This window comes from Ovis canadensis, chromosome 7 (genome assembly GCF_042477335.2).
Source record: "Ovis canadensis isolate MfBH-ARS-UI-01 breed Bighorn chromosome 7, ARS-UI_OviCan_v2, whole genome shotgun sequence".
NCBI lineage: Eukaryota > Metazoa > Chordata > Mammalia > Artiodactyla > Bovidae > Ovis > Ovis canadensis.
The window spans coordinates 60,445,688-60,462,255 of record NC_091251.1 but is presented as its reverse complement, the minus strand read 5'-3'; the positions used below and the strand labels follow the sequence as shown (position 1 = coordinate 60,462,255).

The 16,568-nt window shown below is 39.3% G+C and overlaps 1 non-coding gene across 1 annotated transcript; it reads right to left on the bottom strand.

The window, feature by feature from the left end:
* Positions 1 to 440: 440 nt before the first annotated feature.
* TRNAC-GCA (transfer RNA cysteine (anticodon GCA)) lies at positions 441 to 513 on the bottom strand. The gene has a single exon. It is a non-coding gene; the product is annotated as a tRNA-Cys (tRNA).
* Between the last annotated feature and the right edge of the window lie 16,055 nt (positions 514 to 16,568).

The following is a 16,568-nucleotide window of genomic DNA, read 5'->3' as shown; positions in this document are numbered from 1 at the left end:
TTCGATTATATGGGCTCATTGAGCTGTATAATAATGCTATGTGTTTTTTTTAAAATATATATGCATGTGTATATCCTCAGTCACTTCAGTTGTGTCTGATTCTCTGTGACCCCATGGACTATAGCCCACCAGGCTCCTCTGTCCATGGGGATTCTCCAGGCAAGAATATTGGAGTGGGTTGCCATGTCCTATTCCAAGGGATCTTCCCAACCCAGAGATTGAACCGAAGTCTCCTGTATTGGCAGGTGGATTCTTTACCACTAGTGCCACCTGGAAAGCCTGTATGCACACACACACCTATGTGAAAGTGAAAAGTGAAGTCACTCAGTTGTGTCCGACTCTTTGTAACCCCATGGACTTTAGCCTACCAGGCTCCTCCATCTGTGGGATTCTCCAGGCAAGAATACTGAAGTGGGTTGCCATTTCCTTCTCCAGGAGATCTCCCCAACCCAGGGATCGAACCTGGGTCTCCTGCATTGCAGGCAGACACTTTACCATCTGAGCCACCAGGGAAGCTCACAAAACATGTATACATATACATATTTCAGCAAAAAGTTTTAAAGAGAGAAACCAGAAGAAAAAAGGATAGTATCTTCAAAGCACTGAGGAGAAAAATCCAGCAAAATGATCATTCAAGTAACATGATAAATAAAATAAAGGCATTTTTCAATCAAATGAAGATTGTGAAACTTTACTATTCACCACCCATGCTGAAAGAAGCACTAAAGGATGTGTTTTAACAGGAAAAAACTCTACCCACAATGAAGGAATAATATTGCAAGGAGCAACAATGAGAGAATTAACATATAAGGTAAATTTAAGTAACACTCCCTGAAAAACCAACAGTAAAAAAGACTAGTTTTTAGCAAATGAAAGAATAAAGTCCTGAGGGGAAAAATATCATGAAAGATGACAGTGATCTTTGGGTACAAAGGCCCTTGTATAAATTGGGAAAAGGGAAGAAATATTAAATTTGGCTTCAAGTATTAATATACATGTTAAAAAATTTTAATGGAATTTCTTATCTTTTAGTTATTAAAAATAAATTTCAACCAGTGGAGAGGGGAAAAGGGATATAGAAAATTCAGGTTAAACAAGAGAAGCCAGTAAGTTTAGCCAGACTAAGTAAGAAAAGTCAGGTATACCAAAATAAAAAAGATTATGGGGAAAAGTCTAAAGAAAGTGAAATTTAAATGGATTAGATTGGCCAATAAACAGAAACATTCTTAAATTTTTAATAATTTAGTTATATGCTATTTGAAAGAGACATGCACAAAATAGAATGAGATACAAGGTTGACACCAGTCAAATACTAACCCAAAGAAAGTTTAAAAAAACTAACATCAGAAAAAATTTAAGATGGGATAAAAACCTTACTAGGAGTCAAAAGGGTCGTTAGCTTATGAGAAATAAAATGCCAGTTAATTCTTCAAGAAAATATGACAATCATGAGATTGACTAAAGCAAACAACATGGCCTCAAACTACAGAAAGAAACAAATTAACGAAATTATAAGAAGAAATTGATAAATTCTCCATTATGCTCCATTCTTAAACACTATTAGACTTTTAAGTCTACTAGGTCCAGCTGATGTGCATACATTTCATCTCCATAACTAACCCTAAAATCTCTGAAGTCTTCTGCCATGTCCCCCAGCATACAGAAGGCACCTTCCCACCCCTCAAAGTAATCATACATAACCCCTTCTCATATAATGGATGAAAGGCTAAGTGCTGTAACAAGTACAAAGCACAAAAAGTGCATACTAATAATTTATTTACTAATAGTAAATAAATACTTGAGCAAATATGACTTAATTAATTCATAAATACTTAAGCAAAATGAATTAGTAGCAGAATAAGTAATGAAGATTTAAAACAGTGGCTTGAAAAGAGAGAAAACATACTATTTCACTATACTTCTTTTACAGCATTTATGAGACACCAGGTCCAGGCTGAATTATAAAATTACTATATTAACCAGAGGATCACTTATATTCCTTCTAAATGGGGGGAAAAAATTAAACCTGGAAAAATTAAAGAACCATAAACAGAATTTGCATTTAATGGACACAAGACACTAGCAATTATGCTACCCCCTAGTGGCAGAGCAAGGCAAACCCAAAGAGCTTTATATCTTATAGGTCATTTTCCTAACGAAAATACAAAGCTACAGACCACAGAGTTGATAGAGATGTGTTCAATTAATGTCTGTTGCTACTGTCATCATTATCATCATCATTTTTATCATACTCAGCCTATAGCTAAATGCCCTTGTGACAGCCAGCAATTTCCAGGCTATCAGCTGCGGCCAGGGCTGCAAGGTCACGTCACATAGAGAGGGTGATTCATATTCAGGGAACAGCTTTTGGCCACTGTTCGCAGTGGTGGCAGCATTAAATACCAGGAAAACAATCCAATCAAAAGGTGGGGAGAAGACTTACACATTCTTCAAAGAAGACTAATAAAGATGGCTAATAAACACATGAAAAGATGCTCATTATCGCTCATTATTAGAGAAATGCAAATCAAAACAATGAGATATCACCTCACACTGGTCAGAATGGCCACCATCAAAAAGTCTGCAAATAACAAACGCTAGAGAGGGTATGGAGAAAAGGGAACCTTCCTGCACTGCTGGTGGGGATGTAAATTGTTACAGACACTATGGAGATTCCTTAGAAAACTAGGAATAAAACTACCATATCATCCAACAATCCCACTATTGGGCATATATCCTGAGGAAACTATAACTGAAAAAGACACATGTACCCCAATGTTCACTGCAGGAAACAGAAGCAACCTAGATGTCCATTGACAGGTGAATGGATAAAGTTACAGTACATATACATAGTGGAAAATTACTCAGCTATAAAAAGGAACACATTTGAGTCAGTCCTAATGAGATGGATGAACCTAGAGCCTATTATGCAGAGTGAAGTAAGTCAGAAAGAGAAAGACAAATATTATATATTGATGCATATGTATATGGAATCCAGCTGGAGGAGGAAATGGCATCCCACTCCAGTATTCTTGCCTGGAAAATCCCAAGGATAGAGGAGCCTGGTGGGCTACAGTTCATGGAACTGCAAAGGATCGGACATGAGCAAATGAGCATGCATGAAATCTAGAAAGATTTACTGATGATCCTATTTGCAGGACAGCAAAAGAGATGCAGACATAGAGAACAGACTTGTGCACACAGTGAAGGAAGGAGAGGGTGGGACAAATAGAGAGAGTGGCATGGAAATATATACATTACTATATGTAAAACAGATATCCTGGTGGGAAATTGCTTTAAAATGCAGGGAGCTCAAACCTGGTGCTCTGTGACAACCTAGAGGGGTGGGATGGGGTGGGAAGTGGGAGGGAGGTTCCAGAAGGAGGGGAGATATGTATGCCTATGACTGATTCATGTTGACGTATGGCAGAAACCAACACAATATTGTAAAGAAATTGTCCTATTAAAAATAAATAAATTTTAAAAATAAACAAACCACACATGCAAAAAGAAAGGTGTGAGTGTAATCATCACCACTTGGAGACTTCTTGGCTTTTATAGTATATCATGCTAGAGTAGCTCTTTGAAGATCAGTAACGTGAAGTTCTGTTCTTCACTGTTCTGAATAACAATAAGGGCGTCCATCATGGTGTAGAATATCATCTTCAAATGGCCCTAAACTAAAAGAAATGGAGGAAGACAAACATTTCAGTTATAACTCAATAGGCCCTATCACATGTGTATGTATGCCCCACGGAAAGTTTATTAAATCCATGTTCAGAAATGAGTTAAAGCCCCTAATTGACAAAAGATTCTATATAGTAAATGCCATAACCCTAGGTAGTGGGCAGTAATTTTACCATTTCTTACATTCATGAGGCTCCAAACTCAAATTTGTTGAAAGAGTCTAGCAGGTGGTTTCCATTAAGCTTCCATCTAAACCCAGGTCCCCAGTGCAGGCTTTGCACAATGTACTTCTTTAACATTTAACAAGGGAACATTTCATGCAAAGACGGGCTCAATAAAGGACAGAAATGGTATGGACCTAACAGAAGCAGAAGATATTAAGAAGAGGTGGCAAGAATACACAGAAGAACTGTACAGAACAGAGCTTCATGACCAAGATAATCACGATCGCATGATCACTCATCTAGAGCCAGACATCCTGGAATGTGAAGTCAAGTGGGCCTTAGGAAGCATCACTACGAACAAAGCTAGTGGAGGTGATGGAATTCCAGTTGAGCTATTTCAAATCCTGAAAGACGATGCTGTGAAAGTGCTGCACTCAATATGCCAGCAAATTTGGAAAACTCAGCAGGGGCCACAGGACTGGAAAAGGTCAGTTTTCACTCCAATCCCAAAGAAAGGCAATGCCAAAGAATGCTCAAACTACCACACAATTGCACTCATCACACGCTCTAGTAAAGTAATGCCCAAAATTCTCTAAGCTAGGCTTCAGCAACGTGAATCGTGAACTTCCAGATGTTCAAGTTGGTTTTAGAAAAGGCAGAGGAACCAGAGATCAAATTGCCAACATCCGCTGGATCATGGAAAAAGCAAGAGAGTTCCAGAAAAACATCTATTTCTGCTTTATTGACTATGCCAAAGCCTTTGACTGTGTGGATCACAATCAACTGTGGAAAATTCTGAAAGAGATGGGAATACCAGACCACCTGACCTGCCTCTTGAGAAATCTGTATGCAGGTCAGGAAGCAACAGTTAGAACTAGACATGTAACAACAGACTGGTTCCAAATAGGAAAAGGAGTACATCAAGGCTGTATATTGTCACCCTGCTTATTTAATTTATATGCAGAATACATCATGAGAAATGCTGGTCTGGAAGAAGCACAAGCTGGAAGCACAATCAAGATTGCTGGGAGAAATATCAATAACCTCAGATATGCAGATGACACCACCCTTATGGCAGAAAGTGAAGAGGAACTAAAAAGCCTCTTGATGAAAGTGAAAGAGGAGAGTGAAGAAGTTGGCTTAAAGCTCAACATTCAGAAAATGAAGATCATAGCATCTGGTCCCATCACTTCATGGGAAATAGATGGGGAAACAGTGGAAACAGTGTCAGACTTTATCTTTTGGGGCTCCAAAATCACTGCAGATGGTGACTGCAGCCATGAAATTAAAAGACGCTTACTCCTTGGAAGAAAAGTTATGACCAACCTAGATAGCATATTGAAAAGCAGAGACATTACTTTACCAACAAAGGTCTGTCTAGTCAAGGCTATGGTTTTTCCAGTGGTCATGTATGGATGCGATAGTCGGACTGTGAAGAAAGCTGAGCACCGAAGAATTGATGCTTTTGAACTGAGGTGTTGGAGAAGACTCTTGAGAGAGGGAGATCCAAACAGTCCATTCTAAAGGAGATCAGCCCTGGGTATTCTTTGGAAGGAAAGATGCTAAAGCTGAAACTCCAGTACTTTGGCCACCTGATGTGAAGAGTTGACTCATTGGAAAAGACTCTGATGCTGGGAGGGATTGGGGGCAGGAGGAGAAGGGGACGACCGAGGATGAGATGGCTGGATGGCATCACCGCCTCGATGGATGTGAGTTTAAGTGAACTCCGGGAGTTGGTGATGGACAGGGAGGCCTGGCGTTCTGCGATTCATGGGGTCACAAAGAGTCGGACACGACTGAGCGACTGAACTGAACTGAACTGAACTTCTTTAACAGAAAAGTAGTGTTAGAATCCCTGTCCTCCACATGAAATAGTACTCTTTGTGACTTGAGTTATTTCCCTTAGGCACTAGGTCCTTTCAGTTGTGTGTCTTTTAGGCTAGTCAGGTGGAATGCTGAACTAACAGTATTAAATATTTTCATGAGTTACAACTTATCAGTGGCAAAGGAGCAGGAGCTGGAGACAGACACAGAAGGAATGTGAGCAATGGCAGTTTGAAGGTGACCGGGCAGTCTGGAAGGCAATAGTCCAAGTATCCTGCTTTAAATGTTTAATGTGTGCACTTCACACAAAAGCTAAACACAAATCCAATCAACCTGCCTACGTGGTTGTTTTTAAGTTTAAGAACACTGTCGAAATGAACTTACCTGCAAGACAGAGACAGACATAGAGAACACACTTATGGTTGGGGATAAGGCGGGGAGAGATGAATTGGGAGATTGGGGTTGATATATACACAGTTATATATAAATATATTTATATTTATTTTATATTTATATATATATAATGGACAGCAAATAAAGAGCTTCCTTAGTGGCTCAGTGGTAGAGAAGTCACCTGCTAATGCAGGAGACATGGGTTCAATCCCCGGGTCAGGAAGATTTCCTGGAGAGGGAAATGGCTACTCTATTTCTTGACGGGAAAATAGCAAGGATAGAGAAGCCTGGTGGGCTACAGTTCATAAACGACAACAAAGTAAGGACTTACTGCATAGCACAGGGAACTCTAAACACTCTGCAACAACCCATCTAGATAAAGAATCTGAAAAAAGAGTGGATATATGTGCGTGTGTAGCTAGTCACTTGGCTGTGCACCGGAAGCTAACACAGCATTGTAAATCAATTATACTCCCATAAAGTTTTAAAAAACATTGTTGACTGTGAAAACCACAACTGGCTATCATTTCAAACCCACCAGAATGGCTAAAATGAAAAGAAATGTACAACACTGAGCATTGGCAAGGACAGGTGGCACCTGGAACGTGGTTCCACGTTGTTTGGGAGACTGTAAAATGGAACATTGGGAAGAATCATTTGGCAGTCTCTGAAACAAGAAAACCTACATCCACCCTATGGATGTAGCCCACTACTATGTACTCACTTAAAATAAGTGAAAATGTAGTTCCACAAAAAAGATTTGTACAGGAAGAGCAGCAGTTTTAAATGTTGAAAAAATTCAATTTATTGGTTGTTTATTTTACAATACATACTTTTGGTATCTTACCTAGGAAAATTCTGCCTACCTTTGGGTTGTGAAGATTTTATTTTCTTCTAGAAGCTTGATAGTTTAGCTTTCATAGGTAGGTCATGATTCATTTTCAGCTAACAAAAAAGATGTGTACATAAAAGTTCAGTGCAGCTTTACTTATAATGTCCCCAAACTAGGAACTACTAACTGACCATCAACAAGATGATGGAAAAACACAATATGGCATATATATCCATACAGCACCATCAAGGAATGAGCAACTGATGCACGTAACAACCGAAATTAATCTTGAGTTTAAAAAAAGCAGACACACAAAAAGTATACTGTTTGTTTCTATTTATATTAACAATAATCACATCTAATTGAAGGCACAGAAGCCAGAACAGTGGTTGCCTGTGTTTAGGAATCAGAGGATGCTGAGTGAAACAGGAACAGTGGAACTTTCTTGGGGAGATGAAAATGTTCCCTAATTTGTTCTGAGTGACACAAAAACTCAATCTCCAAAAGTCCTCAAATTGTATACACTTAGGAGTTGCACATTTTACTGTATACATATTTTATCTCATTTTTTAAAAATTGCTGATTTCAGTGCTGATATGCTGATATTTGCCCTGATGAACTGAAAATCCACTTGCGAACACCTTCCAAGGAACAAGGCTACTTTCCTGGAAACAAAGTAAAAGTCAAGTCCTTGAACAGTGTTGTCAGAGAGAGAAGCTCTAAGGCAGAAAAACCAGGGCAGAGCAACTTGTTTGGCTTCTAATATTGAAAAAATTCACTAATGACAGGTTCCTGAACTTCTGCTGCTTTCTTCCCTAGGAACAGCTGAGTGACAATAAACAGGATCCATTTTTTAAGATTAACTTTAAACTAAATACTTTTATTTTCAAAACAGGAACACGCAGCAGAATCTCAGATTTCATTTTGAATTCAGCATACCCGTTTCATCCATTATTCATCTACACTGCACTTTCTTGGTTTATGATTTTACTAAATTTCTTCATTTGAATTATGGCCTTGTGGTCAACAGTGGGCGATATATTATTCTTATATAATTTTTAAATACAAAGGCAAATGGCATGGAACAATTAGAATCGATGGCTTGGGAGTCTGGCTCTTGGATGTCATAGGCAAACACTATGCTCTTGACTTTAACCTATGGGTTCCACTTCATGAGGGTTGTATTTTTCATACATCAGAGGTTTTTATAAATTTACTATTCAATCCAGCAGCCCTACTTTGTTCGCAAAATATAAGCAAAACAAATATGTCAGGGTAATGATGCCAGGACTCTCCCTTATTGAAAAAAGCAGTTTATTAATACCTTATTGCTACAAGCTAGATCTTATTATCATCTTGGGTCATTTAGAATCTTATTAGGTATTCTGCTGGTGGATGAATAATCCTGTGATAAATTCTTTGCCATGTCCTTCACAGTTGTCATAGCAGGATCATAAACAGCATTTATAACAATCTAGCCTAGAGGAAGCGGCTGACAATGGTCTGCTTAGCATGCAGGAAATATTCAGATCGGCTGTGTCTGGTTAGACACAAGCCCACTAGAGAGATCCCAAAGTTAAATGTAGCATGGGTTTCTCTGAAGATTCCCCTTCGAAAAATGCATGAGGTCAGGGACATGGGGACCAAAAACACTTTGGAAGCCACAGATAGTTTCTTTCCATCTTTAGGGCAGCAAGGGAAGGCCCAGGTATAGACTATTTTGTTTCCGATAGGCTGTTTGGGTCTTCATTTGAAAACTCCAGATCAAGTTACACATTATTTCACACTGACCAATTCTGTGTTCTCATTTTGACTTCACATACAAAACTGAGACTCACTTGCGTTACTAATTAGTACATTTGATGAGTCTGAAGGAAAACAACATTATGGGTGTCATTCCCAGCATAAGCCAAGTACTTGTGCTCTGTTTCAAAAGTGTAGATTTTGGCACTTATAAAAACCCATGTTTTCATACATATTAAATATGCAATTTTGTGTTATATGATATTATATATGCCTATATTTTTTCCTGTTCACATAAGGGGAACTATAGGTAGACAAGTACAAATCTGCTACCACTATTCCTAGAAAAGTCCATGCAAAGAAGCAAAGGAGCCAGTCCAGTATCCTTCTAGCCTCATCTTCTGCTACTCCCCGCCACTTACCTCAATTAATACACAATTTGTCTCTCATTATTCTCTAGACATGTCAGGCCCTTTTTCAAGTCTGGTTTTTTATAAAAGCTGCTGTCTTTGTCCAGAATACCCTTGCTCTTTTTTTCTTTGCCAAATACTCTAAATTGGATTCTCCCAGAATCAGAACCTAAAACAAGCATTTGAGGGAAAAGACTTTATTTGGGAGGTGATCCCAGGCAACAAGCAGAGGAGTGAGGATATAAGCCAGAGAAGAGAAGGAATCCGACAGGGAGTGTAAACTGTGAGCAATCGAGGCTCCACCTTCCTGTGGACCTCTGAGAGACAGGATAGCATTCACTTCAGGTTGCCCACCTATGCAAAGGGCAAAGAAGCAAGCAGTCATCGGCTGCAGGCTGCTCCTGGCAAGACGTAACTCCCCAGCACTTTCAGCCTGCTCCCTACATGGGCTGAATCTGCTCTCAGACAAGTTAGGAACAGCGGGGTCAGGAACATCCTGATGGTGACTGCTCAGGGGATGTGTGTAAGACACTGACATCCTCTATTTCCCAGGCCAAGTCCTCCTTATATTCTTCAAGTCTTAGTCAAAGCATTATTTTCTCTGGGAAAGCTTCCTTCTTTGACTCCCCCTGTCTGTGTTCGATGATCTTCATTTGATTCTCATATCCTGATGCTTAATCATGGCACTAATCAGATCATGTTATAAATGTGACTGGTGACTGTCTCCCCTTCTAAATTGTAAGCTCCATTAGAGAAGAATTTATGTCTGACTCATGTTTGGATCACCAGTATAGTCCTTGACAACATTACCAAAAAAATGAAAAAAAAAATTAATTAATATTTTTGGATCCAAAAATATTAGATCCAAATATTTACCAAGGACCTACCATAAGTCAGACACTATTTTAGGAGCTGGGGAAAAGAGCTGTGAACAATATATTCTACTCAGGGGTCTTATAATGAAAGTAGAAGCGAAAAAAGTAGGTAAAAGCCATATAGTCAAAGTGATAGGACAAATTTTAGGTATTAGTAAATGCTATAACAAAAACAAAAGAGAGAAAGGGGTAGAAAAAGACTAGCGTGAGAAGAGGTTGCTATTCTTGTGAGGCTGCTGAGAAAAGGCTTCTCTGAGAAAGTAATTAATCTATGAACAGGTATTTAAAATAACAATGAGCAGGAGTTACTGGAAAGGGAAGGAGGAACAGGCGGAGCCCAAAAGACTTTAGGTAAGTAAATTACTTTGTATATTATAATGGTGGATACATGTCATTATACATTTGTGAAGACCCACAGAATGTACACCACCTAGAGTGAACCCTAATGTAAGCTATGAACTTCGGGTGATAATGATGTTTTAGGGTAAGCTCATCAGTTGTAACAAACGTACCACTCTGGTGAGGATGTGGATAATGCAGATGCTGTGTGGGCAGGAGGAACATGGAAATTTATGTACCTTTTGCTCAGTTTTGCTGTGAACCTTAAAACTGCTCCCAAAATATGTGAAACAATAATGAGAAGGACTCACAGTTCTGAAGGCATGGAAGAAAGACGGCTCCAGGTGAAGGAAATAGCATGTTCAAAGGCTTGGCAGTGGGAGCAACTGTGGCATTCTAGAGGGTCAGGAAAGCTGCATTGTGGTGAACAAAGAGAAAAGGCGAGGGGAAGAGCTCTGAGGGATGCGCAGGGGCCAGGTCATGTAGGGATCTTCTGGTGTTATAAACTAACCAAGAAATTCCAGATGTTCAGGTTGGATTTAGAAAAGGCAGAGGAACCAGTGATCAAATTGTCAACATCCATTCGATATAGAAAAATGAAGAAAATTCCAGAAAAACTCTACTTCTGCTTCACTGACTATGCTAAAGCCTTTGGCTGGGTGGATCACAACAAACTGGAAAATTCTTCAAGAGATGGGAATACCAGACCACCTGACCTGCCTCCTGAGAAATCTGTATATAGGTCAAGAAGGAACAGTTAGAACTGGACATGGAACAATGGATTGGTTCCAAATCAGGAAAGGAGTATGTCAAGGCTGTATATTGTCACCCTGCTTACTTAATTTCTATGCAGAGTACATCATGAGAGATGCCAGGCTGGATGAAGCACAAGCTGGAACCAAGATTGCAGGGAGAAATATCAACAACCTCAGATATGCAGGTGACACTACCCTTATGGCACAAAGTGAAGAGGAATTAAAGAGTCTCTTGATGAAAGTGAAAGAGGAAAGCGAAAAAGCTGGCTTAAAACTCAGCATTCAAAAAGCAAAGATCATGGCATCTGGTTCCATCACTTCATGGCAAATAGATGGGGAAACAACGGAAACAGTGACAGACTTTATTTTTTAGGGCTCCAAACTCACTGCAGATGGTGACTGCAGCCATTAAATCAAAAGATGCCTGCTTCTTGGAAGAAAATTTATGACCAATCTAGACAGCATATTAAAAAGCAGAGACATTACTTTGCCAACAAAGATCCGTCTAGTCAAAGCTATAGTTTTCCAGTAGTCATGTATGGATGTGAGAGTTGGACCATAAAGAAGGCTGAGCACCAAAGAATTGATGCTTCTGAACTGTGGTGTTGGAGAAAACTCTTCAGAGTGCCTTGGACTGCAAGGAGATCAAACTGGTCAATCCTAAAGGAAATCAATCCCGAATATTCATTGGAAAGACTAGTGATGAAGCTGATACTCCAAACTGATGCGAAGAGCCAACTCAGAAAGGATCCTGATGCTGGGAAAGATTGAAGGCAGGAAGAGAAGGGGATGACAGAGGATGAGATGGTTAGATGGCATCACTGACTCCAAAGACACGAGTTTGAGCATGCTTTGGGAGAAGGTGAAGGACAGGGAAGCCTGGCTTGCTGCAGTCCATGGGGCTGCAGAGTTGGACACTACTGAGTGATTGAAAAACAACAGATCTAAATAGATCTAACATCCTCACATCAAACAGAAGAAAATTCAAGACTGGGTTAAAATAAATTTTTCCCCCTCAGTGGTCTGGATATTTAGGGTAATATTAATTTGTGAACTTCTTTATCATCATAATACTTGCCTCACTTGCAACCATCAGGCTGCAATGCTTGTTAGAATTCTTTCTCAACTACCTATTACTCACACAGTCAAAAAAAGAAAAAGACAACCTCACCCAAAGTACTATCTTTACAGCAGCAACAACAATGAAGTATCAGTCCCTTATGGCAACTGGCTCTTGCCTCTGTTACAACTGACCTTTGGAAATGCTGTAACTTCACATGGGCTTCTGTATTGGCTCAGACGGTAGAGAATCTGCCTGTAGTGTAGGAGACTCCAGTTCAATCCCTGAGTCGGGAAGATCCCCTGGAGGAGGGCATGGCAACCCACTCCAGTATTTTTGCCTGGAGAATTCCATGGACAGAGAAACATACCATCACATCCTCAGTTTCTCTTCAACAACAAAGTAAAAGGGCAGAGACTTAAATGGCCTTTAGAGTATCTGGCAGTCCTACAAGTCTATGCATCAAAACAACGTGAGAATAGAAGTTATATAGCTGATTCTTTTATTTAACGTTGTAATAGCAAAATTTTAAAACATGCAGAGAAGTGGAGGGAATGTATAGTGATGTTGCATGAAGTCAGTATCAATCTTGAAGATTTGCAAGCATTGTATCATGGCCAGCTTTTTCATGTACACCAGAAATTATACAACCGAATATCCACCATCCCTTCACGGTGGAAGCTCTGAAAGTCCATCTTCTTATTGAGTGATGTAGTATGCTCTTCCATATACTCTTTACAGGGGAGGGTTGACTTTGGGACATGGCTTGGAACCAAGGCCAAAGAATAAGGCAGATGACCATTCAGATGATAAATGTAAACCTTAATACATATTGAGTTTTCATATTGAAAACAAATAATTTTTAAAAGGAAATAGCTTCTTTTCCTTGACTGGGTAAAACTGGCTTTGAAACTAAATACATATTTTGAGCAGTGGTTTATCCACTATCGGAATAATTGCTTTCATGTATTTATTCAGTAATTATTCAGTGAATACTGGACATAAGGCACAGAAATAATATCATGACTGTGCATGGATCACAGTCCTTTCCTTAAGGACTCACAGCCCAAAAGATAGGCACCAGAGCCCCTGTAGTTCTCATGTACCAGTCTGCTCACTCACAAATGGTATAATATCTAGATACTTCAATTTGTCTTTGCTTCCCTCTCCAAGGCAGTCTTTGCTATAGTTGACAGTCACCTCTGTCTTCACCTTGCTGAGCAAACACATTTAATTCTAACATGTTTCCCTCGCTAGCATAGACAATCTGTTTATTCTTAAACTCGGCACATGGAGAAGAGTGAGACGCAGGTGACCAGGCACTCACAGACACTCGCTACCAGGGCACTGTGTAACACGCACTTCCACTCTGAGTAAGCAGTTGCTCCTGAAGTGTCTGGTCCCAGCTACATCAATTGCTCCCACAATTCCCAGTGAGTCGACGAGCAGCTCTCTCAATGACTGAATGACTTAATGCCAGCCAATTAAAGCTTAAACTGTCTAATTAAGCCAGAGAGGGAGCCATCAACTCACTGAATTCTGAGGCCTGCTAACGTCACCTAAACAATAGAATGATGTTAGGTGTATATTTGCAAAAAGATATGTCTGGACTGAAAAAGGTCAAAACCTGTATCAAATTCATACACAACTCTTTCAATGTATGTACTTCTGAATTCACTTTCCATTTAAATAACACAAAGCTAATGTACATCATTACATGGCACTCTGCTAGAAATGTTTTCCATTTTGATTTGTGTTTTGCGATTCTCACTGACTAGTGTTGTTTATCGTATGACAACTATCATACAGCTCCATTACACTCATTTAGCCCCAATTCATGATTAGTATGTGCTTCTTTCTCAACTCCTATATCAACATCATAACAACTCCCCATTTTCCCTCCTCTGTGAACAATAAAACTGCTCACTTCAGAAGCATAATGACCACCATCCTCAAGAGCACATAATAGAAAAATTTGCTTTAAAATCAAACCCTCACTTATGAAAAATTTTAAATTATCTATTCTCTTTTCCCTGTAAAACTAGCACTTGCAAAGAATAGAAACATATACATGGAGAGATGCTAGATCCTGACTTCTTTAGCCAAGCATGAACACCTTATAAATACCACTGCAGACAGAGATACCACCGTCCTACTTTATCCCTAATGCTAGAGCTGCATCGGCCCCTGAAATAATATTTAGCAAAGAGACATTTTAAGGAAGTCAGCATGAGAGAGAAAAAAAAAATCTTCTCAGGTACGTGCATGTTATTAATCATAATTAAGGCATATTTGACAGCTTCTTGGCAACAGAGACGATTAGTTCCTTTCTCTGACATCAAAATCCTAAAGGAATACTTGCTGTTTCATTACCAACTTCACTGGTCTTTATACCTATAATATCCACTTTGAGAATATGAGGTCTTAGAGAAACCTGAGCTCTGACAATTACTGTTTGCCCACTGCTGACACCATGTAAGGTATAACATAAGCCAGGCTCTTACTAAAGATAAAGTACAGGAATCTTGCTGGGGTTAAAATGTGAATTCCAGGAAAACTCATGGTCTGCCCCATAATGCATTTCCACTGAAGGGTCATCCTTCAGAGTTGTTGGTTTTTGTCTGTGCAGGTAGCTCTGCACTTTTGATTTTCCATTAAATTGGAAAGGGAGCACTTGGTTCCCACTGCAGTGGCATCCTCGGATAGGATGGTGAGAAATGGGAAATGGATCCATTTCAAGAGAGAGGCTCATTTTAATAAAACCAAACAAGAGACTCACTTCCATTTAATCATGCCTCATTCCATTAATGTGCTTTCTAAAGCGATGCTGCTTTCTAAAGATTCTTATGATGGCTATGTCGTAAAGGAAGCATCTTCAGGATTTTGGTTTGGTGCCTTTACAGGTGATTTCAAAGAATTTATTCTGTTCATTTATTGATTACAAATTTCAGCCAAGTTTTGCTCAAACCCAGCAGGGAGATTTTGGCCTGTTATACGCAAATTCCCAAGCTCACTTTCTGCTGTTACCTTTCACAGGCAACATGGGCCTAAAAGACGTTTGCCTATTTTGGCACCTGTCTAATAGCATAGGTTGAGATTTAGGTGGTTCTCAAACAGAATGTTTCTACTTGAACAATGATCATTGCCATTCTCAAATTTCTCCTGCTCATGGCCCCTCTTAGGTTGCCTCTTACCCTCTCTTTCTTACAGTTTCTCTCTTTGCATTCCTCTTCCTCTGTCTTCTCTTATAATGTCTTTTCTTATCGGTCCAGGATGAGAAGCACGGGGGTCGAGGGAAGACAAATGGCTTTGTTTCCATCATGTAGATAAATTGAAAGAAAGCAAAAATTTAAATCTAAGTCTTCAACTTAATTTTCCCACAGAGATCTAGAAGCAGAATCTGTGATGTCCTGGGGTTGGAAGGGACCTCAAGGGGGAAAAAAAATCAAATGCCCTTTCTCCATCACACAGGCTACATGTCCCCTGCCAGACCAGTTATTCACTAAGAAATGGTTTCTGCTTCCACCAACTCAACATCATGACTATAACGTACCTTTCAAATATGGTCTTCAAGATGTTAAAATCAGCACTTCTGCTGATTTGGGGTTTCATTGTCTATTCTTTACTGTATTGCATCTTAGTAAGATCTCAGGGATTTAGCAATTAGCATAAATACAGCAGTCTGATCATCAAAAGTAATTAACAGCATCAAAATACAGTCTTCCTGCTTTTGAGGACTTGTTACACACATCTTGATCTTTCTTGTTAAATGAGTACTTTGTTCCTGTTAGCAAATTATCTACTGCAAATTGTATTTAGATAGAAAACAAGTTAGCTTAATATATTGACATGTTTGAAACAACACAGAAAGTGACTCAGTATGCTGTGTTAGCAATAAGTTAGTAACCTATGCTGCTGCTGCTGCTAAGTTGCTTCAGTCGTGTCCAACTCTGTGCGACCCCATAGATGGCAGCCCACCAGGCTCCGCCATCCCTGGCATTCTCCAGGCAAGAACAATGGAGTGGGTTGCCATTTCCTTCTCCAATGTATGAAAGTGAAAAATGAAAGTGAAGTCACTGAGTCATGTCCAACTCTCAGTGACCCCATGGACTGCAGCCTACCAGGCTCCTCCATCCATGGGATTTTCCAGGTAAGAGTACTGGAGTGGGGTGCCATTGCCTTCTCCGTATTAACCTATGAGTAATTAATAATTCTAACAACAAAAGAAATACCAAAGTTGCTTTTTGCAACTAGGTACAATATATAAAACAGGCTTTATGTTTTTTTTTTTTTTTAAGTAAAATTGTCAAGTAGGGATTCTGTCAAACTGTCAGACGAAAATTTAAGAAAAATTATGGTTATTTATTTTTTCTTTCAGAACTTTCATTTAAATATTGCTGAGGAAAGGAAAAGGGGAGGGAGATACTTTATTGTAAGTGTTCAATTTACCATGAATCAAAGTTTTTAAAATTCTAGGAAGTTCCCT